The sequence below is a fragment of the Podarcis filfolensis genome, assembly GCF_964270895.1.
Source record: "Podarcis filfolensis genome assembly, chromosome: 16".
Classification (NCBI taxonomy): Eukaryota; Metazoa; Chordata; class Lepidosauria; order Squamata; family Lacertidae; genus Podarcis; species Podarcis filfolensis.
The window spans coordinates 31,740,170-31,767,763 of record NC_139620.1 but is presented as its reverse complement, the minus strand read 5'-3'; the positions used below and the strand labels follow the sequence as shown (position 1 = coordinate 31,767,763).

General features: G+C 41.3%; 1 protein-coding gene and 1 long non-coding RNA gene across 11 annotated transcripts in view; one reads left to right on the top strand and one right to left on the bottom strand.

Annotated features, from left to right (window-relative positions):
• FBRSL1 (fibrosin like 1) overlaps positions 1 to 27,594 on the top strand; it is a 762,210-nt gene that overhangs the window by 379,503 nt on the left and 355,113 nt on the right. The window lies entirely within an intron of this gene.
• Positions 6,108 to 9,935, bottom strand: LOC310751501. Its single transcript, XR_014542568.1, has 2 exons — positions 6,205 to 9,935; positions 6,108 to 6,153 (listed from the first exon to the last, which is right to left on the bottom strand). It is a non-coding gene; the product is annotated as an uncharacterized lncRNA (long non-coding RNA).

The window sequence follows — 27,594 nt, the reverse complement described above, 5'->3', positions numbered from 1 at the left end:
GAGTCTTCCTCAGGACTCTTGGTTGAACTTGGCTTGGCGGCAAGAAGTTTTTAGGGCTTGGTGTGCCCTGATTGAGTGTCAGCTGACGCTATCAAGCTGGGAGGGCAGCTGACTCTCCCCAGTTTGAACTGCAGCCTATATTACACATTTCCCCTAAAACCTAATCTGCCTGGCCTCCTGAGGACCCAGAGCACAAGCTGGTACTTCAGAAGGTGAAGCACTGCAGGCCACAGTTCAACACACACGCACACACAAACACACACACAAACACACACACACACATACACAGAAGCACCTTACAGTGTGCAAGTATTATTTTGGCATTTTTTCTCTTTCTTTGAACACTCAGTCTTTTCACCTGACAATCAGCAGCTGTGGAAACATGATTAAAAATAGTATGCATCTCTGGTGCAATTTCCCCACACTTGTAGATTGATATATATATAAAAAATCTATCTCCCCACCTTGATTGGCTCTACTCAAATCAATTTGTGCATGTGTATTTTTGGACAGAGAGAGAGGCGTATCATGACACATTTTAAGAGTGTCATCTCTGTCTTGCGGTGAATGATCACTGCTAAAAAATGAACCACAGGGACATGTATCACACTAAGCAGTTGTCTGACCATCTGAAGGCGTTTCTCTTCCTGCTAGCGTTTCCTCTCTGAGGTTGCATGTGACCGTGAGAGCAGTGAAACAGGAAGTTGTAATTTCAAGCCTCTTTGCTATCAGCATGATATCTGCGGTCAGTCCCCTGACACAGCTTGCGGCTGGTTTCTGGTTAGCAGAGAGACACTTTTGTGCTGATCTGGCATCAGTTCCCACCTACTTAATCAGTTAAGCTGTGCAGTTGAGTAGCGTTTCTAGTTGCCTTGTGGATTCTAGTAATGGCAAGGAAGAGATATATTTGAGTGGTTCTGACAGGAATAGCTGGTCACTCGAGAGAGGCTGATAAAATTACATGAGCACTCTCATTTATGTATGGAAGACATTTGCTTTTAACCTCCCACAGGGTTTTACAGTGTGGGGTTGGAGATAAAATACTTATCTTATTTCTGCAAGAGTTGCTTGGTTAGTCTGCTTCAGCAGTACTGACCAGAAGCCCTTCATTGGATTGGCTTGTGTTAAGATGCAAAACTCTTAAACCAACTTCATGGACCAGGTGGATAGCCTCCAAATTTTGCTCAGCTCCCAACCCCCAGCAGCCCCAGCCAGCATGGTCCAATGGTCAGGGATAATGGGATAAAGCCATCGACGTCTGGAGGACACTGTGTTAGCTACCAGTGGTCTATAGCCTATAGTGGCATGGTTAACTTCTCAATTGACAACAAAGATCTGAGAGATTGATCTTTTGCAAGTAGCACAATTCGAGCCATAGTGCCCAGCACATAGACTTTGAGGATATAAAAAGTTTGTGACATCTCAGCTCAGTTGTGGATTTTCAGGCCATGAAACAGCTTTGCCAGCCAGTTTCCTTACACTCCTGGAATATTTAGCTTATCCTACTGCTACATTGCCACCGGTGCAGATCCCAGCCGACTACTGTGAACAGATCTGATTGCGACATATAAAAAAGGACATTGTAGAGTTGGAAAAGTGTGCAGAAATGGACAACCAGATTGAGGGAGGAAGCCTTCTGGTTTATTGAGCCCAAGACAAAAATTTAGCACAGGTTAAGAGGCAGCACCCACCTTTTCGTGGGATGATGGAGTGTCATCTGTAATTGAAAGAAGAGAAATCAAGAGAAGGGACACTTTGTTCATTAGAATGAAGAGAAGCCCAAGTGACTGGATGGAAAGGAGATTTTGAAAGAGGCGTGCTTTCTTGATTTTCCAGTGAATTTTTAGCACAAATGTCATCCCTGTATGAAACCACTCAACACAGAAATTATGAAATCAATATTCCTAGTTGCATTCAGTATCCTCTAGAGCAGGGGTAGTCAATCTTTTTATACCTACTGCCCACTAATGCATCTTTCTGGATGGTAAAATTTCCTTACCACCCACCAGGCTTGATGGAAGGAGGATTCAGCTTGTGCCGTAGAACCCCCAGCGCCCACCTAGAATCCTGAAACACCCACCAGTGGGCGGTAGGGACCAGGTTGACAACCCCTGCTCTAGAGAGCACCTTCCCTGTCCATTAAACTTGAACTGAATTATTTCTTGCAACTGCTAAGGTTCTAATCCTATTCTCACCTACCCTACTGAACTCAGTGGGGCTCAAGTAGACATAGGGTTGCATCCAAGTAAGTTTTACTCAGATTGAAGTTATCTAGTGCACTGCAGGTGTGCTGACCCCCTGTGATTTCTCCAAATATAGGAAACTCGACTGCATAATTTGTGATTGCCCCCCTGGAATTATATGCCCCATTCAAATTAATAGATGTAAATTAGTCATGTCCCTAACTTTCAGTGGGTCTTCTCTAAATAAGACTAACAAGCCATTTGTATTGTATTGTATTGTATTGTATTGTATTGTATTGTATTGTATTGTAAGTCTATTTGCTTTAGAGTAAAGCTGGAGGAGACTGAACTCAATCAGAACATGGGTTTCATAATTCATTCTGAGTGGTTTCCCCTGGCGAGGACATTTGTTTTTGAAACACATTTAGGAAACTGTTTGTTAATGCATCTTTCTTGCAGACATTGGTTTTCCTTCTTAAAAAAAATTACCTGTCTTTCATAACCATACAAAACCACAACTCATTGCCCATTTACTTGTGACCTATTGGCTCTTGATAGCCTCAGCTTTGAACCTCTTATTTATATGCTTTTGCTACCTCTGCCCTGCCAGCTTTCCTAGTCAAATTGTTTACGGCTCAAAGCAATTTCCTTCTGTGGCACAGAGCACGTCTGGGATATACAACATGTGTTAATTTAACAAAGCAGCTCTTTGATGCTGCTTTAATTTTTTAACAACAGCTCAGAGGCAATGATGTACAGATTATATAGTGTCAGTTTCCCAATTAAAGTTTTACAGGAAAATACTCTGTGTTTGCTCTGAGGCGGTTTTGAACGCTTCCTTCCGGCACTCATGCAAATGAAAAGCATACGATTGCAAAGCATCCATTTGAAACCTTGAAATATTTATTGAGGCTTCTCTAGAATACTGAAGCAGGAATCTTCCTGTAGGCTTGTTGATGTCTTTCATTTGCATATATTTTGTAATTAAATGTCTGGAAGCTTCTAGTTTATTGTGTTTTTCTAAAAAATAAAAAACCCAGTAATAAGGTATTTACCATGCTCATTGTAGAATTCCCTTGGAATTTGAACTTAGGAGGGAGGGGGGCACAAAGAGACTGTGTCTGAAGTGCCTCCTGGTAAATAGAAGGTTCCCATTAATTATGGTACAAAATTATGATGGGATGAATAATAGCCTGCCTGGTCTAATAATGTTGCTTAGATTTACAGACACAGAGGAGACAGTCAGTAAAGCAAGGCACATACCTTGAGGCACAAGGAATTTGGAAGTGAGAAGATGCCAACAAATTATTTATTATATGTTCAGCTTCCAATTCTCCTTGTCCTTGTGAGGGTGGGTCCACCACTCCAGTGTCCAACCATGTGAAGGTGTTCTTTCTATTGCTGGCTACAAGGATGAGGAACAGCTATTGCCTTGCTAGGTCCGTTCCCTTAGTGAGCGCTATTCTAGAAGGTTGCAGGTTCTCCCCTTCCCCTCTCCAGAGACTGATTTGTTCTTTGGGCCCATGCTCCACTAAGTTATACTTAAAGTAGAACCACTGGCTTTAATAGACCCAACTCACACAGATCCATTAATTTCAATGGGTCTTCTCAAAGTACGACTAATGTTCAATACAACTCTTCATTTCCACCAGCTGACATCTTGAATGTGATGGAAAATCCACAAATATTTTCCAATGCCAGGGTGCCAAAAAGGCCATCTGCCTCCCCTTCCAGAATGACACACTGTTCCATCTCCTGGCCAACAATGCTTTCGATCGGTTTGAGCCTTACTAAATGTGCATCTTCTCTTTGGAGCCTCATTTCCGCATGTTCACGCAGCTCTGCTGACACCCTTGTGGCGTCTGCTTACTCTACTTGCACTCATTGAAATAGTGGCAACTGTTGTCAGCACATGTGTGTCTGTTTCTGTCAAATATTTCCCTTAAAATAGAAAGCCTTGCCAGACATGGCAAAGTGAGCCCTGCTTTCTCCAGAAATAACAAAAACATAAACATAAAACTTCCCTGCTTGCCGAAAAAAATGAAATGTGATATTTCAAAAAATTCTATGTTGTAGAATGGAAGGCGAGAGGTGGGGAGCGCCAAATTTTGGCATCGCACAGGGCGCTGCTGAAATCTGAGACCCCAAGGTCTGCCACTGTTCAAGCAGTAAGCACAAAAATAAGCAACCCACTGTGTTGGTACATAAGGTAAAGGTAAAGGTACCCCTGCCCGTATGGGCCAGTCTTGACAGACTCTAGGGTTGTGCGCCCATCTCACTTAAGAGGCCGGGGGCCAGCGCTGTCCGAAGACACTTCCGGGTCACGTGGCCAGCGTGACAAAGCTGCATCTGGCGAGCCAGCGCAGCACACGGAAGTGTTGGTACATACACAAATACAAAAAAACCCAGGGGTTCGGGCTAGCATACAAAGAATATATGGCAAGCAAAGTACAACGAATGTATTCGTCACAGTGTACCCGCTATTATAAGGCATACAGTACATGAAAGCGGTACTCCAGAATCATCAAAATAAGTACAAAATTACAATTAATATTTCCATTATCTTTGACACAAGGAAATTCTATAGCAAACAGGACTGGAGCCTGGTGATCCCAGTTTTGAAGAGAAACTCATTATTCAGTTGACATTATAAAAGAAAATGGTAGGAACCCAAACCGAACAATATAGTGTAAACTTTTCCAGACCATGAAATTTCCAAATTCCTCTCCTAAGTGTAAGAGCTTTGGCCTCTTTGAGAGCCAGGGTGTCACACTGGGTAAGAGTGTTGACTGGAGAGACTTAGTTTCAAATCATTCTCCCTCAAAATGACTTAGGTTCATTCTCCCTTGCTGCCCCTTATGTATGAAACTGTTTCCCAGAACACCTATGTGAATGTCACCTCTCATTTCCTTCCAAGCCTGCCTCTCAAAGACTCACCTTTCCCATCAACCGTTTGGCACAGCCTCCTAGTAGTTCCCATGCCCGTTATCTCAGTAGACCTTACAGCAAGGAGGACGGACCTGTGGCCCTCATCCCAGACTGTTTGCTGTGGGGCTCTTGGGTGCTGCAGTCTAATATCTGGAGGATTGCAGATTCCCTACCATACAGTGTGAATCTATTAAGTTGACCAAGATCAGTATCTTACAGCAGGTAGGGGTGGAACTGGGCAGAGCGGCCTGGGGTTAAGAGAAAGGGGCTTGCAGAAGGCAGCATTCTGAAGTGAAAGTAGAATTAGGTTCACAATTTAATTAGCTAACCAATTGGTCTCTTCACCACTGCAGTCGCTTGAAGTACAGCAGTATCTGAACAGACCCCAATATATCTGAGAGACAGACAGAGAGAGAGAGAGAGAGAGAGAGAGAGAGAGAGAGAGAACCCACCAGGAAGGAGATTCACAACACAATAAGGAAATGACTTCTAGGGATTTACAGAAAGGGTAAAGAAAGGAGTCTGTGCTACATATATTTATAAAACTCTCTTTGTGAGGAACTGGAGTGTTGTGATCACAGAAGAAGTTGTGAGAGCAGGAAAATGTGGCTTATGGTTTTCTAAACATTGTAAAAGTCAGGATTATTTTTGGCATTCTATTGATCCCCTTATTACCATTTGTTTTTATTAAACAGCCATCTGTGAGCACCGCTGTACTGCAAGCGCTGTCAGTGACTCAATTATGCACCCATGTTTTATAGCTTGGTAGGGGAAAAATGTACTCTGGAGGGCAACTCAGCCTGAGAACAAACATTTTCATTAGCCATTTTGAGTGGGGAGAGGGACAGAATTAGTTCATTGTTTTACAGCATGTGCTTGATATTATTTTAGTCATTTACTGAAAACAAAAAAGTGACATCCTCTGCCTGCTAAAGCTGCAATCTTGGAAGGGTTATTGTTTCCTAATCCTGCATATCAACACAAATCAAAGGAAGGTTTGTGAATAAGATACTGTATTTGGTGTGGGCACTCGGCAGGTTTTCTTGGACACAGAGGTTTTCCATTGGGATTTCCACAAACATTTCCCACATACCTATTAACATACACAATATTATGTACCCCCTGCATTATGGGGGTTTTATATCACACCCCTTGTTTCCAAGTATTAAAACTGTTCTGAACATCAGGAAATAATGTCTGTTGGTGATGCATTGTTTTGAGCAGTCCTGGATGTCTAGCAACATCCAGTGTAGAGTTCATTAGAAATTTCCTTCCATTAAGTAGCTGGAAACTTTCAGTTTTTCACACTTGAATCCTCAGAACTTAAGTGTTCTTCCTGTTTAAAAATCTTCAGGACCAAAGTGTCCTTTCCTGTTTAAAAATACGTGTCTCAAAGAATCTGCCTCCTAACATTTTGCTCCTCGACATTTTGATCTTCAGCTTTAGTTTAATATTGTTTCCAGGTGTGGAATTAGTGAAGCAAAGAAAGTTAAGCAGGGAGATTGAGCTTTAATTTAGAAATTCTGTTCCTAATAAACTCCACTCTAGCTGGGTATTTTGGCCTATATAAGATTGCCTCCTCTGTCTGAAAAGGGGAGGGGGGGATCCTGAAAAACCTCTCATTGTGTTAAGGTGGATGGCCTTTAAATAAAAATAAAAATCCAAAAAGCGTTTCCCTCTCCTTTCTGCTTTTCTGCTTTTCCAGTTTCAGTTGGAGCCCTTGTTGCTAGTTCACAGTCATCTTTTGATGGCTTAAAATGATAATAGGCAGTGTCAAACGCCCTTGTAGATGGAGGGGGTTATGCCTCGTCCTTTCTTCCTTTTTTTGCTCTCCCCATAAAATCCTTCCCACAATGCATTTGAGCAGCTTGCAGGTGTTCCTGCCGCTCTGCCCTCGCACATACGCTGCAAATTAGTAACAGAAGCTAATGGCCCAGCATGGGGCCATCAAAGGACTGACAATTCCAGCTTTTCCAAAGGGCCCTTTATGTCAAACCCCCCCATGAGACCTGTCCAGCTGAAAAGACTATTTGTCTGTCCCTGTGTGCGGCCCTGCTGCTGCAGCGAGGCCTGCTGCTGCTGGCCTCATGCTGAGACCCTGACTGTTGCCGCTAGCAACAGATAGAAATCACTGTTAAACACAGCAGGGCCCACAACACATCAATCATGTAGTCTAAGATAAAGGCCTGAGGCCTTTGGCCCTCTAGTTTGGCTATTTCTAAATAATTTCCAGTGGCTGAACTTGCTATGGTGTAAGCTGGGTAATTCAGTCCAGAAAACTTAATTTCAGTAGAAGGGAGTGGGGGGGGGGGAATGCTTTGATTCTTAAAGAAAGAAAGGGGGGCGGGGAAGAAAGACTGTTTTTGTTCAAATGTTGCTTGTTTCAAAAGGAGGAATTTAACTGATGAAAGAGGCACTGTGAAAATTTCAGGGGAAGAATAATAAATAACTGTTCAGTGGTTAAATGCAAAATACGCCCAGCAGGCCACATTAATGGTCTGAGTTTAGTAAGTTGGTTTGTTGTTGTTTTTAAGGGTGGGGCACTAAATAAACTCCACCTTCCTTCTAGGAAATGTCAACCCTATCAAGTATTTAAATATATCTGGACTTCTATTAATTTAAAAAGAAACCAATATCTCATACTTAATATATAAAAATAACATCATCCCGAACCTTGCATTATTAAAAAGATTTATAACCAGATATTGAATTACAGTTTTTAACATTGGCTGGTTAATATATCTCCTCCCTTCCCCCTTCTTTGGTTCTATCACATCGTATTTGTAAATGAAAAACTAAATAACTTTGACAGTAGCAAATTTTCTCCTTGGCACAGCTAATTCCTCATCCTGTCTTAATGTTCTGCAGCATAGCGTTGAGAAATTATGATGCTCAAAGTCTGGTGGTTGTGGGTTTTGTTCTTCCAAGTCACTAATCCTTCAGAGGAGAAATGATTGAATGCAATTTAGCTGTATTGCAGATTTGAGTAACATGAAAATGATAAAATCTTTTGATCATTAATATTGACCAACTAGTACATATTCCTCCCAAGGGTAGTTATTTTCTCACTGTTCTAAATTTGGGGCCACTAAATGCATTTCTTAAATATATTCACATACAAAGATTCTGTATTTTATTATTTATTTTAATTCAATTTTACAGTGCTTCTCCACTACAAAAAAGCCTCAAGGTGACTTACAATAGACACTAAAAATAATAACAATAAAATATCCTAGACCTAGCAATAGTAAAATAAAGCTACAAGGCCAGATAATATAGCAATACACAATTAAAGCCATGAAAAATCATTACATGTTAATTAAAAGCTCAGGTAAATAGCACGGGAGTAATCTGGCACCAAAACAGTAATAATGAAGACACCTAGGGAACTGCCTTATACCGAATCTGACCATTGGTCCATCTAGCTTAGTATTGGCATCAGCACTCCAGGGTTTCAGGCAGGGAGTTCCTTTCATGCTACATGAAATTGTTGGGGCTCGAACCTGGGACCTTCTGCATGAAAACCAGACACTCTATCACTAACCTACGGGGAAGTTGGTAAAATGTGAGTTGGACAAGGCAACCGTTAGGTGGATTTGTAGCTGGTTAACTGACCTAACCCAAAGAGTACTCATTCATGGGTCCTCAGCATCCTGGAAAAAGGTGACAGGTGGGGTGCCGCAGGGTTCTATCCTGGGCCCTTTGTTGTTCAACATCTGTGTAAATGACTTGGATGAAGGAATTAAGGGGAGGCTCATCAAATTTGCAGATGCCACCAAACTGGGAGGAGTGGCTAACACTGCAGAAGACAGACTTGGGATTGAAGATGACCTTAACAGTTGGAGAACTGGGCCCAAACTAACAATTTCAGTGGGAACAAATGTAAGGTTCTATACCAGTCATGGCCAAACTTGGCCCTCCAGCTGTTTGGGGACTACAATTCCCATCATCCCTGACCACTGATCCTGTTAGCTAGGGATGATGGGAGTTGTAGTCCCAAAACAGCTTGAGGGTCAAGTTTGCCCATCACTATTCTACACTTAGACAGGAAGAGCAACTGCACAAATATAAGATGGGGGACACCAGGCTTACTAGTAGTACATGTGAAAAGGATCTACAGGTCTTAGTAGACCACAGGTTTAGCATGAGTCATGTAGTGCAGCAACAACAAGCTAATGCTGCATCAACAGAAGTATAGTGTCTAGATGAAGAGAAGTAAGCGTATCACTCTATTCTGTCTTGGTCAGACCACACCTGGAATACTTTTTCCAGTTCTCTGGAACACAATTTAAGAAGGTTATTGACAAGCTGGAACATGTGCAGAGGAGGGCAACCAAGATGATCAAGGGTCTGGAAACCAAGCCTTATGAGGAACAGTTGAGGGAGCTAGGTATGTTTAGCCCAGAAAAGAGGAGATTGAGAGGAAATATTACTGTATAGCCATCTTCAAATATCTAAAGGGCTAATACATGGAAGATGGATCAAGTGAACCAATGGATTCAAGTTTCAAGAAAGAAGATTCTGACTAAACATCAGGAATAACTTTCTGACAGTAAGAGCTGTTTGACAGTGGAACAGACTCCCTTGAGCAGTTGTGGACTCTGCTTTGTCTGTCATGGATGTTTTAATGGAGATTTGTGCATTTCAGAGAGTTGGACTAGATTACCCCTGGGGATACTTCCAACTCTATAATTCTATGATTCTTAGAATCTCCCTGTGGAGTTGGGCCTGCCATACCATTAGGCAATGTGAAGCAGCTGCCACAGACAGCAAAATGTACTGCACTAGCCCTGCTGGAGAGAGAATTCCAGAGTCAGGTTGTCACCCCAGGAAGGTCTAAAATCATTAAAAAATGAAATTTGCATAAATTTTGTCTATGCCAATTTATATGAATAGATATGCATCAGAAATATTCACTATAATTATACAGGTGGACAATATATATTGATGGACAATATATTGATGGACAGTATATTGATGGATAATATATTGATGGACAACTTCAAAGCCTGCTACATTTCCTTCTGATGTTTCTTTATTTTTAAACTGGATAACCTTCCAGATAGACTTCCTCAAATAGAGAACTTCAAAATAGGGCACAGGGCCACCCTAACCAGAAGCTACCCACCTGAAGGTGGTGTATGTGGAACAGGCCCTTAAAATATTGATATTTTTGTTAAGAGCATCTGTGCTCTTTAGCCAAAAAGGCTGCCAGAATGGTATCCTAGAATTGTAGAGTTGGATTTAGGGGCATTATTGATCAGCAACAGCACACTGAATTATTCCCATAAGCAAATGGATAAGCAATGAGGTTATTTCAGTACTGGGGAGATGCAATCACTGGTGAGCTCCACTTACCAACTAGCAACCCACATTTTTAACCAGTTGAACTTGCTTAACATTTTTCAGGGTCAACTTCATGTGTAAAAAATTATTGAGTAATCAACTGAGTAGAGTGTCACATGCATCCAAGGAGAACATCAGGTGTTAAATATCTTATGACATTTGCAATCGAGGAGCAGTGTTTGCTTGTGCAGAAGTCCCAACCTAATTCTTACATTGTAATCTGTACTTCATCCTCAATAGAAGCCCCATGAAACAATGAGCTGATTTTTGAATAAAAGTACATAGGATTAATCTTTAATTTTTTTTAGATAGCTGCATGTATCAAAATTGTTTTAGGTACATCATGGTGTAGCAGTATTGAAGGGATAAGAGCCAGGGCTTTTTCGGCTGTGGCTCCGATCTGGTGGAACACTCTGTCACAAGAGACTAGGGCCCTGCGGGACTTGACATCTTTCCGCAGGGCCTGCAAGACAGAGCTGTTCCACCAGGCCTTTGGCCAGGGCACAGCCTGACTCCCTCCCTCGGCAATCTTCGCGGAGCTCTGGCCCAATGGTTGCCAGTGGCTTGATTTGAATTAATTTATAATGAATGATTTTAGAGTGCTGTTTGTGCTGTACTTTTGTACTGTTTTATTGTTGTTAGCCGCCCTGAGCCCGGCTTCGGCTGGGGAGGGTTGGATATAAATAAAAATTATTATTATTATTATTATTATTATTATTATTATTATTATTATTATTAAAGAAACCAGACACTTTCCATGCCAGTTGGTGGCCATTTATTACACGTTACTATGTCTGGAATGGAGACCACTGTGTAAGTGTACAGTACAGATCTGGACTTGATTGCATACCCTTTGTTAAAACTATGTTCATGGGTATCATGACTCCTTTGGGTGAAAAATAGATGGTAAACAAATAGGAGCAGAGATCATACAATAGAATTTGAATAAGAATACTCATCAGGCTTCTGATAAGAGGAGGGAGGACATTTACATGTTTTTCTTTATGGATGTTATTGTGTCCATCTATTGTATATTATTGCAAAATCAATAGAGTAGTTGGGGGAATGTTTTTGGAACTGGATAACTTATTTTTGTCTGATAGGACAGGAGTCCCTTAATTTACATTAGATTTTACTAAATCCCACCATAGACACTTCACTTACCCTTCTCTCACCAATCGCTCTTCTTGTTGTTGTTTTTACAGCAAGGTCCCTGTGGTTTCTTTTCCTCCACATATTTTCTAAAGAATAATGTAGGGAATGACAGAAGAGGCTGAGTTAAACAACCCAGAGGGGTTCTCATCTTCCTTGGTGCTAACTTTATATCCACACTCATTATGTGAATAGGCTGGTGAAATGTTTCTCGTGATAAATTGGAGCTCTGCATAGGTTATACAGGCTGAGTTCAATTTTCGGTAATGGTATACAATCATCTAGATTGTTATGTTCAATGCATGGAGCAGTCCTTCATTTAGAGATATTTGGATGCATAAAGCTCTCTAAGAAACATTGCCATAACAAATTTTCTTATTTTAAGGAGGTGTCACAGTACACAAGATTATCCACCTTCCTTCCTTCCTTCCTTGCTTCCTTCCTTCCTTCCTTCCTTCCCTATTTTGTTAATAACCTCACAAAACATACCTTTCATCCATGCAGTTGCTTGATGAGAGTTAAAACCACAGCACCAAGAAGGGTGCATACTGATAGGCAAGAGATAGATGGTCACGTTTGGTTTAGGCCATTATCATTCATTGTGAAACAAGGCTGTGTGCTCTTCAGTTGAGCTATGGCATTCATATTTCAAGCAAAGTCAATTCTTGTTAATAAAGTGATGAGTAACAGCAGCCTAAGCTTCACGCCTGCTAACCAAATGCATTCCCGATACTTAATAAAGGATATTTTCTGGCATAATTAAAATATAATAATATGCTTTGGTATCCCAGGCTCTTCACCCTCTGAAAGAACATAATTTGATCAGTTTCTACATTACAGGCACAGCTCCCATACCACACTGTTCCAGTAAGGTTAGATCACTTTGTCAGTCCCTGTGTAGTGTAGTGGTTAAGAGTGGTAGACTTGTAATCTGGTGAACCGGGTTTGCGTCTCCGCTCCTCCACATGCAGCTGCTGGGTGACCTTGGGCTAGTCACACTTCTCTGAAGTCTCTCAGCCCCGCTCACCTCACAGAGTGTTTGTTGTGGGAGAGGAAGGGAAAGGAGAATGTTAGCCACTTTGAGACTTCTTTGGGTAGTGATAAAGTGGGAAATCAAATCCATACTACTACTACTACTACTACTACTACTACTCCCCTTCTTCTTCTTCTTCTTCTTCTTCTTCTGCTTCTGCTTCTGCTTCTGCTTCTGCTTCTTCCACATTACTTTTTTTCAGGAGTTGTGTCCTCCAAATGTTATTGGACTACAATTTTCATCATCCATGACTATTGGTCATGCTGGCTGAGGCTGATGGGAGCTGGAGTCCCAAAACATATGGAGGGCACATCCTTGGCTACTCCTGCCCTAAATGGCCTTGGACTTGGGTGCCCCATTTATGAGTTGGACCACAGAGGAGACCACTTGCCACTCCTGTAATGTAAATAGTGTCTCTTGTCTTCTATTGGAACAATCCAGCACAACCACTTCCCACTGATTTCCCATCCAGCCTGCTTGGTGTCAGCTCATATCCATGGCCCACTCCATCTATGTTCGCCAACTACTGTGTATTGGTGATCATTGTCATTTTTGCAGTTTTATAGTTTAGTTTATCTTTAAAGTCTCTCCCCACACTAGCCAAGCTGGACCTTGCATTTGTTATCTAAGCCTTTTCTCTGTGTGCCCCCCCCCCCCCGGAGAGGGGTATAGAGGGTGGAGCATGAGCCTTTTCAGTGGTGGCTGACCACTTGTGGAATCCTCTCCCCAGGAAGGCACACCTGGCACCATCATTATCTATATTTAGGCACGTTTCTTTACACCCAGGCTTTCGGCCTTTAATTTGAAGGATATACTTGTGGCCTCTTTCTTGCCTATTTTAGTTGTGTGGGTTGTGTTAGTTCATCACACACACGTGTTTCTGGGCTTTCATTCTGTTTCAGTGTTTACATATTGCTTTACTGTTTGACTTACATGTTTTTTTGTTTCATGTGTGAACTGAATCTGCTCGCGAATGTATGCGACAAGAGGGTGCACACACTCTTTGCTTTACACATTTGCTGTGTCAAACATCTGAAAAAGGGTTGTGAAGTTAAAAATAAAAACCTGTGCAAGATGTGGGCAGGCAGACCAGGATTGTTAGCATTATCTGCTACAAGATATCCCTCTTCTCTACTGCAGTAGGTTTATGGCCCAAAACACATCAGAATTCACTGTCTTTCATGAGGGGGGAAAATGGTGCAACTGATGGAATTTGTCATCTACTAGAGTGGGCTTAACTCCTGAGATCCTCAACTGTGCTTTGCAAAAAAGCTAGGTTTCTGAAACAGTCTGCCAGCCTGCTCTAGCTGGTTTACGAGACTACACTGTTGCAGATGCTTATCCTTCTGAGACTGTCACGTTAACCTTCAATTTAAAATGCAGCTTCTGTGACTGAAAACGGCTTTGAACTTCAGGTTGATCTTGCCATCCAGCATGTTAAAAATTCAGGCTAAATTGCTATGTTTGGAAGCCACAGACCATTGATTAAAGAGTTGCTTCTCATAAAACTGCTCATTAATGTTCTGTGCGCTATTCAGAGTTTGCCAAAAGTTTGTGGTCTTTCACCTCCTTCTCGCTCCCCTCCCCAAATCACCCAGTTCTTTACCACCAGCGCTACCACGATCCTCGCCTGCAAGGAGGAATGAGTGCAGCTCTCCTGTGGCAACCTCAAACTTACACAGCCCAGGCTCATCCTTTGATCCCTCCTCACAACTTTATTTCATTATCCCTTAAGTATAAGGAGGAAAGTTAATGACATCATAAAACCCAGAACTCTATAAAAGATGTTTCTGCTGATTTACTGCCAATGTACTAGAAGCATGTCATATAACTGCCCATTAAAGATGGTGAGTTGCTCTCCTGCCTGCAGCTTTTCCTTATCACCAGCCCTTTTATTTATGACCAGATTATAGGGGGTGGGTGTGCACCATAAATCACAGAGCTTAGTTTTTATGGCACATATAATTAACCCTTTAATTATTGCATTAAGGCAGAACTGTGTGACTTTCATATATATATATATATATATATATATATATATATATTCACAAGGATTAGCTTGTTCATGATACAAAGGTCCTGGATTTATTTTGCTTCATCTTTTTAAACATTAGATCAGTGCATCTAATATATCTATGCATTGCTAGTAGTTACATGCAGAAAAAAATGGTACAGTCCTCCAACCTGGAGCCAGGAACCCCATAGCCTTAAAGAAGGAAAAACAGACAAACAAACAGTAAGAGTGGCAGGACATTCCTTCCTGGGGGCACCTTGCTCAAATGTGGAGGAGTAAGGTGAGGGTACCTTGCTGACGTTTGTTATTCTAAGGCTAAGTACATACAGTACATTTATAGCACATTATTTCTCCCAAATAATTACAGTTCCCACAATTCTTTGGGGAAAGTCACATGCTTTAAATGTATGGTATGCAAATAGCCTTACTTTAAGTAGAAATGAGCCGCTTCTCAGATTGGAATAGCCAAGCAGGCTAGTCCAGCCTTGATCTCCTGGAGACATTATCAGATTTTAAACAGGGTGTAGTAAACACACAGTTTCTCTTGTAAGGAATATGAAAATGGATTCAGCTCTGTAACACAGGGCCCATAACCTACTGTACACCTGGATTTTGGCCTAACTCTAAAAGTTCATACTTGCTTGTGATGCTGTTCATAATCTTTAAATATAAGGAAGTCATAGTACTATTCACATCAGCTGCAATTGTCCATACTGTATTATCTTTCTTTGCTCCTGAAAAGTCACAATTGTTTAGGATGATCATGTTTCCTGCTATAAACAAGACAGCCCTCTGCTTGAAGAGTCTGCTCTACCATGAGCCATGTTGACTCAGATGGCAGATTGGGAGGGTCTCAGATTTTGAACCCACCACCATCTCATCTGCTGACTTCAGGACCACCCATGAGGCACAACTGATGCTGCTTTCACCTGTGAGTCCTTCCTCAGAGCAAAGATTTGTGCGTGAGTTTGGCCAGAGAATATCTGTACTACCACTGCTTTGAAACAATGGTGGGAAATGACCACTTAAAGTTACCTTGAGGCGAAGTGGTGGTGATGCAGGCATTCTCCGGGCCTTTTCACCCACAATACCTCATTCTCAAAAAGGACCACTCAGAGCAAAGACCACTCAGAAGGCCAAGAGCAGGAGGATGAGATGTGGCAGAAGAGATGGTAGTGGTGAAATGGTCCCCATATCAAGTGGCTCAACATTGTCTACCCTGACGGGCAGCAGTTCTTCATGATTTCATGATGGGGGTTCTCTCCCAGCTGTACCTGGAGATGCTGGATATTGGACCTGGGACTTCCAGCATGCAAGCCAGGTGCTTTACCATTTAACTACGGCCATTAATCCAACCAGGATCACAGACTGAGCAGTTCGAAGGCTGGGATTGCTTGGTTGGGAGAGCATGAGACTCTTAATTTCAGGCTTGTTGGTTCATGGGGATTGGACTAGATGATCCTTGTGGTCCCTTCTGAATCTACAGTACTTTGATCTTTGAAACAGGCACATGGGTTACTTGATCACAGTGTTGTGGTGGTTATAATAATTATAATAATTAATTCTAAATTAATGCCTATACAGTGGACCCTCTAGTTATGTACCGCTCTGGATACGTAACTTTCGGGTTACAAACGTGGCAAACCCGGAAGTGTATAATTCTGGGTTTCACCGCACGCGCATTCGCAGAAGCTCTCGATCATGTGTGTGCGCAGAAGCAGCGCCTCTGCCTGTGGACTTTTCGGGTTGCGGCTAGACCCCCATAACAAATTTAATTCATATCCGGAGGGTCCACTGTACATATAAATTAATGTATTTTAAATGTTATGTAAATATCTAACTTTGGGGGGGGCATAATACACTTCCTACTGTTTTTGTTTTGAGTGATATTTTTATGATGAATCGCTAGGTGAAAATGAAAAGTTACGTTGCATATCTAACAGGTGCCAGTTACTTTTGTGAAGTTAAAATTCCACCTATCAATTACCCAATCTTGGTTTCCCCGATTCAAAATATGGTACTGGGGAAATTCCCTAGTACTGGGTAAAATATGATAGGTAAAGGTAAAAGGACCCCTGACCATTAGGTCCAGTCGTGGCCGACTCTGGGGTTGTGGCGCTCATCTCGCTTTATTGGCCGAGGGAGCCGGCGTACAGCTTCCGGGTCATGTGGCCAGCAGGGCTAAGCTGCTTCTGGCGAACCAGAGCAGCGCACGGAAACGCCCTTTACCTTCCCGCAGGAGCGGTTCCTATTTATCTACTTGCACTTTGACGTGCTTTAGAACTGCTAGGTTGGCAGGAGCAGGGACCGAGCAACGGGAGCTCACCCCGTCAAGGAATTCGAACCGCCAACCTTCTGATCGGCAAGTCCTAGGCTCTGTGGTGTAACCCACAGCGTCACCCGCATCCCAAAATATGATATCCCTGCAATAAAAATACATCCCCCCCAAAAAAGTTTGAACTGTGCACTTCAAGAGGGCATTAATGGCTCTAAAACCTGCTCACTCAACAATTGTTGTGGACAACAGTTGCTCAGCAAAATTAAAAAGAAACCAAAGCCTTCTATTTTCGCCATGGCCAATTTAACTGCCCTGCACAGCATAGTTACCTCTGCATTGATTGCTTTCACTGAGAGTAAAGAGAAGCATTTCATAGCAAGTTCAGCGTTGTAATCCTCACCCATGAATTTAGAATTTCATCATGCAATATTGACAGCAAGCCACAGGAAAGCTTTATCGGAACAAAAGTTGTCATAAATTGATAACAGATCATCTTGCTTTAGTCCAGCCAGGAAAAAGTGGCTCATGGATTTTCAGTTTCTTTCTCTTTTATTTCTTTGGCACATGGACAAAAGGTTGTTGGGGGGTGGGGAGGAAAAGCAGCCACATATATTGCTGCTTTTGAGCTCTGTTTTCCCTTTGTGTGTTATGAAACAAGAAAGAGTCCAAGCAGGGAAGTTATAAAGAAAAATAATCGAGGAAGGAAGCTAGGAATGAGCTCCCAGAACTTTGTCATTGCTGTCATGATTTACGTAGCACACACCTCCCCTCTTGCCAACACTAGGAGAACAGGTTTTGAGAGGAATAGCATTTTTTTTTTTTTTTAAAAAAAGGTAAGGTGCCTTTGCATGCAGACCAGACTGTGAATTACTGGATTCTTTAACCAGACATAGGACATCTTCCTAAGGATGTCTTCAGAGAACTGTTCTTGGACAAATAGAGGGCTCTCCTATAAGGCAAGATACACGGGCACCCAGACAGCCCTCCAAAGAGGTAGAGTTTGACAAAGGCCACCCTACTGCCATGGAGACCCACAGGTGTAGGAGAGAATCTTCCTAGTGGACATTTTGCTGACGGTCACCTGAAACTTGAGGATGGCCCTTGCACCTTTTCCCTGAAAACTAAGGCCCTGCAACCAGCTGAAGTAGTTTTCTCGAAAGCTATTCAAATCATGAAGGCTGTTGAAAACTGAAGGGGAAAAATTCCTGTTTCCCAACCAAAACTGTCCAAGCCAGAGCTTTCCAAGCTTTTCATGTTGGTGACACACACTGAATTCGTGACACAGTAATTCAGTTTTACTAGCAAACCAGAGGTTAAACTATAACCCCTTATAAGAGATACGGACACATATCGTGCGACACACCTATACACTGCAGCCGATACACTAACGAGTCACAACACACAGTTTGGAAAGCTCTGGTCTAAGCATTTAACAATGAAACTTCCTCACTGTGAGATGTTTACCTAGCATGAGAGCAAAAGAAAATAAGAAAGCAAAGTATGTGTGCTGTTCAACAATAATAAAATGCTCTCTATTTGCAATGTAAGAATTCCTCAATTAATTCCATACCTCGAATAATACATACCCCCAAGCTAGCCATCTGCTCAAATTTAAGCTGGAAGATAATAGATTTGGAAGAGAGGACTGTAATTATTTGCTTGGTGATTCTGATTAATTTACAAAGTAAAGTGCTAATACTGATCACATAGTACCCCCTTTGGGCCAAGTGGAAATTGCATTATAGCAAAAGGAGGGAATGTAAATTATAGATGGCAAACCAAATCTTGCAAGCTCATTGGACAGTTTTAATTATGGATGGCACACAATTTTGCAAACTGATTGAACTCTTTCATAATGTTAAGGCACTAATGAATAGTTGAACCATGGTGTGCTTTGTACAACTGACACTAGTGGCCAAAATTGTGGCAAACCTTTGGAAAATAGGTATTTCTGAGGTTTCATAGAATCATAGAATTGTAGAGTTGGAAGGGACCCAAGGGTCATCTAATCCAAACCCCTGCAATGGTTCATAACATCAGTCTTTTCTAGAATAATACCATAAAATTATATGTCATTAGAAATATAATTTAATGCAGAATTTAATGCAAGAAACTTTATTCTATCAAAGGTTATAGCCAAATAAAAGACCCTATACACAAAATAACCAGGATAAGGAGTATTTCATAACTTCCCACCATTTCTGTTGGTACTTAGTGTGAAACCTTTTGCTGCAATTACAGCCCTACAAACATGTCCCATGGAGTAAACCAAGGATTTTAATTTGTCAGGTGTTACAGTGTGAAATGTAGATGGTATGATTGCTTCTGCCAATTTGTTCTTTATTCCTTGGTTGCTTCTGACTAACAAGTTTCTTTAATCGGCTCTACATATTTTCTGTATATTTCTATATGTCTATATTTTCAATGTAAGGGCTATTACATTGCTTTCTAGGTGGCCAGTCAACTCTTTCCACTCTGTTTGTCATTGGTCAGTTTTGAGTTAAGGAAATCCCCTTCCTGTTATGTAAGGCAAGTTGTGCTTTCATTTTCTGATTATTTGGCTATAACTTTTGATAGAATAAATAGAATTCAGCACAGGCTGTTGCATTACATTTTGCATTAAATTACCTTTTAAATTATATATAAGTTTTGAATTATTGCAGAAGTTTGGACTGCAGCTGGATTACAGTTTTTAGCTGTAACTGTTTTTAGAATGGTTTAATTGTTTTAGTATGCTTGTTGCTTTTAAAAAGAAAATGTGGGTGTGCTTTCTACCCTGGGCCCCTTTGGGAGGAAGGTGGGGATATAAATTCAAAAGATTACTAAATGAATTCACACTCAGCATGGCTGCTGACTGTGGTCTAAAACCTATGAAGGGCACCAGTTTGGAGAAGGCTGACATATTTTAAATCTGTTTATTTCACCGAGGGTATTTTTTGTCCAACAGTGGAAATCAACAGAAATACCAAACACTATATCATAGTGTGTGGTTGGTTTTTTTTTGTACTTGTTGGTTAATTATGGATTCAGAGCAAATCCATTGCAATCAATGAAAGGTTACAAGCTGATACTTGAACTGGTTACTCTCCTGTTAGAGAGAGACAAAGACTTTATGTCTAGCAGGTGGAGGGGAGTTTAATACAAACATCAACCAAATAATCTTGACATGCACCTTGATGTGGTCAATAAACCCTTGATCTTTGCCATCTTTTTCCTCTGAAATTTTGCAAGTACCAAGTTTGCATTAGTTTGCATCTGACCATTTTGCATGTGAATATAGATTTGCAGAACATCAGTCACCTGATCATTTGTAAGCAGCTTCTAATCCCCTGCAGATTTCTCTTTTTGATATAGAAATGAGACCTCTGAACCCACAGTAACTTAAATTGCAATTTACCAGATGTAGTTGGATGCATTAGATTTTGAAATTTCCCAAGTTAAAAGTCCTAATGGTTTTTTGCATTAGAAGATTATTACATTTAGATGCAACACCTTAGCAATCTACTTTTGGTAAATAACTGTCCTTGACGCAGCAATAGTGACACTCTGCATATTCAGTAGGAATAAAATTACCGTGAGGAAGAGTTTACTGCTTTTAGGAATTATCTGCTTTTAAAGTTGTTTGCTAGAGATAAAATGTTATCATCCCCCAATTTTTCAAGGTGATATTAAGGTTGACGGGGAGACCATGTTCACTCACAATTCAGGAATAAGTGGATAGAAGGGGACTCTAATTCTTCATACCGTAGGAGAATGCTCACTATAACAACCACATTTTATAATAGTAGACCTTTCTGTTCCCTCATTCAAAGTGCATTAGGGTTGATTCTGCTACATTAATTGTGGCTGCTTCTTTCTCCTGTCAGTTCATACATTGCTTTCCAATGTAAAGTGTGTTCTGGGCACACAAATAACATGCCAGGTATATGCAGGGATATACATGTGTGGGAAACACTAGACAATATCCAAGTATTTTCTACATTCAAATGGGACTCCTTAATAACAGATTACTTTCAGATTTGCCCCTTAAAGTTACATTTTAAAAACCGCAGCATTTCTGGCCATGACCTCTGATCTCTGTCTTTGATTTGACCATCCCTCCCCGGTGATTTAGTTAGTTTTTATTCTTAATTTAACTTTTTACCTAGACTCATAAAATTGTAGAGTTGGAAGAAACAAGGGTCATCTAGTCCAACCCCCTACAATGCAGGAATCAAACCTTCCCTAATTGTCATAGCTGAGGGCAGCAAGCAGGGAGTAGATGAGGCCGTCATTTTTGTTTCTCTCAGTTTGTCTTTTCTTCCAATCTTAAATTTGGCTCACCCATTTCCACATACATTTCTCTGTGTGCTTTTCAAGCCAGCGTGGCAATTTGTATGTATGGTTAGAGAACAGCATCACAAAATTTGGAGAAGTGTGAATTTCAAAGGAGAGCTGTGCTTGTATGATAAAAGTGGAATTAGAGCAAATTAGAAGTATTTGTACTAGCCTAAATGTTCATAAAAGCAATGCATTTATTCTGATATAATATTCTATAATATATTAATGTATTCATTCTCATGATTTTATAAGTCATACCATGATTTGATAAGTATTTTCCTTGCTATTTGTTTGTAGTTCCTATTCTTTCGGGGGTGGGGGAGATGTTAAATAAAATAATAAAAAGCAGAGCTGCATTTGGGTTTGTGTATTGGTTCAAGAAGTGCAAATTTGGTAAGTTCTCATTAAAATACGAACTTTCCCCTTAATATCTGATTTAATAAGACTCTGCATATTGCAGTTTCAGGGTGGGGGAGATTCATTCAATACATGTTTCGTGAAGCACTGCTACGTCAATGGACTACACCATAGGATGGGGAATGTTTTTGATGTATATTTTAAAAAACAGACTCATAGCTGGTGTGTTTCTACCAAATTTGATTTTAATTGGTACAGATTACATGTGAATACTCCTTACTATTAGTCCTCTTTGCTTCTGTGAAAATAATATTCCCATTTTCTTTATTGATCTTGGATCAACTGATCTTGGACTTTCTATGTTGTAAAGTAATATCTAATTGTGCATCGCAGATCTATAATGGTGCCCTTACGCTCTAGTAATGCCTGTATCTTGTCTGGATGGAGGACAGGGAGGGATGTGGGAGTGTGTGCAGAAACTAGCCTCAAGACTGGTCCACCCTCGTTCCTGATGCAGATCTTCACTCATTCCTTCTTCTCTGGCTGTGTGTGCGGGGGTAGGGGCATTTTGTAGTTTGCTACAGGTGCAAGGGACGCGGGTGGCACTGTGGGTTAAACCACAGAGCCTAGGACTTGCCGATCAGAGGGTCAGCGGTTTGAGTCCCCGCGACGGGGTGAGCTCCCGGTGCTCGGTCCCTGCTCCTGCCAACCTAGCAGTTTGAAAGCATGTCAAAGTGCAAGTAGATAAATAGTTACCGCTCCAGTGGGAAGGTAAACGGCGTTTCCGTGCGCTGCTCTGGTTCGCCAGAAGCGGCTTAGTCATACTGGCCACATGACCCGGAAGCTGTATGCTGGCTCCCTCGGCCAATAAAGCGAGATGAGTGCCGCAACCCCAGAGTCGGACACGACTGGACCTAATGGTCAGGGGTCCCTTTACCCTGTCGCGGGGATTCAAACCACTGACCTTCTGATTGGCAAGTCCTAGGCTCTTTGGTTTAACCCACAGCGCCACCCGTGTCCCTACCTTTACCTTTACAGGTGCCAAAATGTATTGGGCCAGCTCCAACTAGCCTACTGTACAAAAATGAACATTGAATTTGTTGCTCTCCCCACCTTTGCCTCTTGCCCTGCCACCACTTGCATGTGGCCCTTGGAAGCTTCCCAGGATGGAATGCGGCCCTTGGACTGAAAAAGGTTTCCCATCTCCAGCCTCTTAAGCTTCCATTGAGCTTCCTTTTAAGCATTCAAGAGTCTAGGAAATCAGCCAGTGGATCCCAACTTCCTTTGCTTTATCTGCAAAGATGGGCAAAAAGTGCCATGTGCCATCAGGTCACACATTCATTGCTTGCTGAATGATTATGTTGCTGTAAGAGGGCCCAGGCAAAGCACTAAAAGTGTTTGGCGTTCAGACCAAAAGCCAGCTTTAGCAATGGTTTGGTTAAAGAATTCCCCGGATTTAATTGTTTAGAGACAACTGTCTTCTCCACAGCAATGTTTATACAACTGTCTTCATAGCTAATTAGACATATGTTCTTTGTCATCACCACAGCTTTGCTGGTGACGTTACAGTCGTTTCCTCCCTTGATGCTTCCTATTATTTGTCAGAAAGCAGTTTGGAAAGATACAGTGCACAGACCTACTCACAAAATGGCTGTGTGCGATTCAAGCAGAGCGCTTACCGTGATCCTTGATTAAATGCAGCTAGTCGCTTATAATGTGATTTCTATAGCTTTCTGGAATAGCTTTTTTTTTTTTTTGAGGGTAAAATATAATTCCCTTTTCAGTCTGTTTAGTTCTTCATTAAGATCACATAGCTCCTCTCAAAGTTTATGAGAAAAGGTGTTGCTTGATTTCGCTTTCATCAGCTAATTTTAATTATTCACACCATTGGCTTCATTAAGTCAAAGCATCCATAGCATTACTTGTGAAATGATGATCTACTGAAGACGGGCGGGGGCCGGGGCTGGGGGTAGAGAACTGGGGCATGTAGAGAGCAAACCCAAGCCCTGTCCCTTTTCGAAGCAGGAATGTGGGAACCCCACTTCACGTTTATGTTCAGATTTCCTTCGCTGATAGAAATTGGATCCCCTGTTCATTTTGCTGATTGGCTCTATGCAGTGAGATTTAATACAGCATCTGCTCAGCCAACCAGTCCAATCTAATAAATGGACCCGTATGTCTCATTTTGTAAAGGCTATGTAGTAAGGGCACTACTCTGGCACCTAGATTTCCAGGAGACATAAGGAAGTTTTTATTTTCTGTTACAGTGAAGGACCCTAGCAGTTCTGTCTTGTTTTTATTTATTTATTTATCTTGCAAATGCCGCTTGCCTCTTTTAACAACAAAAAATACTGTCAACCCATTTAAAATTATAATTATTTCTTAAAACCCAAAAGTACAGCAGCAGGGATTGCATCACACCAATATTAAATCCTGAGCTAGCATGGATGGTGAATGTTGGGCATTCTCTCCATCACACACATTCTTCTAGGAGTCACAATATTTCAGCTTTCTTTTTAGGGGCTTTGCATTAGCACATTCAGTGTAAGGAGAATGTAGTGTATGACCTGACACGCCCCTTGAGAAACTCTGCACTCTGCTAGGAATGACTCTACCAGCTCAGATAGGAAATGCAGCCTGCCAAGCTAATTGCGCATTTTGGTAGTTTTAAAAAAGATGTATGTAAACAGTATTGAAAGCCTGTCCAAATTATTCCCAAAGCTTGTGTGTTTTTGAACTTCTGAGTGTTTTACTCTCTCTGAGACTGACAGTTAAAATGTTGCTGTTAAAGCAATAAGCAGAATTTTCAGTTTGCTTGTCAAAACAAAGAGCATTTTTGCCGCAAAAGAGTGCAGAGAAGCACCTAACAATGGAAAACACCTTTCAGAGGAACGTCTTCATTATACAATCAGCTTCATACTGTAATCACCTCGTCCAAGAACATGTGTGTTATTTCCCCATAGTACTTTATTGCAAGCGGACATTAAATGAATGCTAAATGGCCTGCAGGATACCTGGTATTGATGCCAAAAGTTTTCAGTAGTATTTAAGGTGAGGCAGATGGAAGGTAGAGCAATGGGCAGAGGATAACCAATGGCTCGTGAGCTGCACATGGCTCTGGAGTGTGTTTTCTAGAGAGCTCGGGGGGGGGGGGAATTGGATCATTCCCTCTATTAGCAAACCCAGGTAGCCAGTGCTGGCAGAAATGAGCCACCGAGAAACAAGAAGGGAGGTATGCTCAAGGAAAACTCAAGGTCTGTACTGTAGACATGAAAAAAAGAAGTTTTTGAAACCTGAAGAAGACGTCATGGGCATGTTAGGGGGGCAGGCTTCAATTAAGTATTTTTTATTGATTTACTTGATGGGGGGCAACTGCTCCCCCCCCCTTGGCTATGCCTATGGAAGACACATGGCCTTGAGGATTATGTTCAGTATCCATCAAATGTGGGTGGGTAGGTAGATAAAGAGAGAGAGAAACAGCTTTAAAGTATCCTGCAGGAGGGCTTGACTGACTGGCAAGTATATTCTAAATAAGAGCACTCCAATTACGGGTTGAGAATAGTCCCATTTATACATGTTGCCCCACATGTAAAAGTTAATAAAGAAATCCCTTTTGCACATGTGAGCTCTAGTGGCTTCATGCCTTTGCCCTGGCACTCCTGGAGCGTTTTGAATGCTTTGTTGAGGGACAGGTTGTTGCTGTTGTTGTTTTGTATATTTATTTTAAATTTTCTTGTGATTTATGTGGAAATTGTTCAGTTATGTATTTTTTTAAATGTTTTGTTTATTGTGTTTGACTACCTTTGTTATGTTGTAGTTACGTATTTTTTCACCTTGCCAGCTGCCTTGAGCATGGTTTGAACTGTGGAAAGGCGGCATACATCTAAAATAATGTATGTATGTATGAGCTGCCCCTGTTAGTTATATGAAGCCATCCTAGCCTTCATGATGTTAGAAACGGACATGTTTTCCTGAAGCCTCATGAGTCTTACCTAGAACTCCAAGTAGACAGTCCCACTTTGCACAGATGTACACAATTATCCATAAATTAGTGCTTCGTTCCAATTTATGGGAACACGTTCAATCCCCCTTTTCTTTTCCTAAACACCTCTCATTTAGAGGACTGCTGTCCACTGTTATAAATTTTAGGCATTGAGAGTGATGAGCTTGACAAAGGCGCTTTAAGCCTTTAGGTCAAAGATCACATCTGAGAGTCCCTCCACAGTTTTCTGTTACAACAGGTATGGTCAAGCTTCGACCCACAGGATAACCTTGGTCTTCCAGGGGTTCCAGCTTGGCCCGTGAAGCCATCTTTCTGAAGCCACAGCCAGCTGTCAATCAAGTGGCATTACTTTGATGGGCCGGTAATGTTAGTTGATCCTTGGAGGGAACTGGAAAAAGCAAGGCTGAATGATGTCATTGTGGCTTCAGCTGATGGACACCTCAAGCATACCTGTCTGTGTTAGCCCATTGTGGTTGCAGGGGCAGGAAGATAAAAATTTGACCCACTAAGTCAAAAGGGTTTCCTCTCCCTGTGTTACAGGTTTATTTTTTCTGACACGAAGCATTGCTGAGCAAGCGTTACTATCAGAAAAGGTGCAGGGTGTTGTTGTTTTTAAAAAAAATAGTATGAAAATATCAGAATCAGCAGTGTGAGTTTTCTATTTTCTCAGTAATAAATACAACACACAACAAAGGCATGAACTAGCAGTTATTAATACGTATATTTTGAGCAGATGTATGCTGTTTAATCCCACAAAAGGACAGCCAGCATGCACCTGCTTTAGATAGTGTGTCTTTTGGAAAGAAATGTAAGTTCCTTCCTGCTGAGCTTTTCCTTCCTCCCTCCCTCCCTCCCTGTGGCTTAAATTGTAATATCTTCAATACCCTTCAGTAGTATCTCCACTTCTTCCACTGCGCTCCACCCCACACTCCAAGCCTGAACTCTGAAAGATGCACAAGCGTGTGTGATGTGTACAAAGTCAGCCCTGATGTAGTTCCAAACTAAGCTCCAGCTTCGGAGGGAATTTGCCCATATGGTTTGCCATATTTGTTCTCCCACTTCTCTCTCATTGCGGTGTTTGTGCGCTAGATGCAGATTGTTCACAGATTGTGTAGCCATTTGTGCACAAATATTTCTTGGCTTGGCTTTAAATCCTCCCACCCCCAACTTCCCTTCCTTTTACTGTTATGATTTTTGATCATTATTTTTTAAGTTCAGCAATGGGTGATGAAAAGGTTTGGGGGTTTTTTAAATGTATTATTGGCTTAAGCGTTCACTTGTCTTATGCCAGCCTAGCATTCTCTACTCCAGGGATTGAGGAGCAGTGTCCCTCCAGATGTGGTTTGCCTACAGCTCCCATCATGCCCAGCCACTGGCTGTTCTAGCTGGGGCCATTGGGAGTTGGAGTCCAGCAGCATCTGGAAGACTACAACCTCTGCATCCCTGGTCTACTCATACTAGCAGCAGTTCGTGTGTATGTGTGTGTGTGTGTGTGTGTGTATATATATATATATATATATATATATATTAAAATTAGCTTAACAACCATCAGAATACATCTCTCATATCCATTAACTTCCCACCCACCCTTCCATTGTGTTTTTTATTATCTTACAGAGCTGCTATATTACTTATATTTTTACCCATTATATACATTAGTTATATAATTATTAAACTGCAATTCCCATCTGCTGCTATACTTCAAATCCTTGCATACATTTTAACATAACCATATTTTTTTTCAAATATCACACAAAACATTTCCATTCTTTAAAAAAAATAAAAATCTTCATTCTGTTCTTTAATTTTCGCAGTCAATTTAGCCATCTCAGCATATTCTGTCATCTTCATAAGCCAATCTTCTTACGTTGGGACTTCTTCTTTTCATTTTTGCGCATAAACTATTATTGCCACCATCACAGCATACATAAAAACAATCAAGCAATCCCTTTGGAAGCTCTGGTCCAGTTACACCTAACA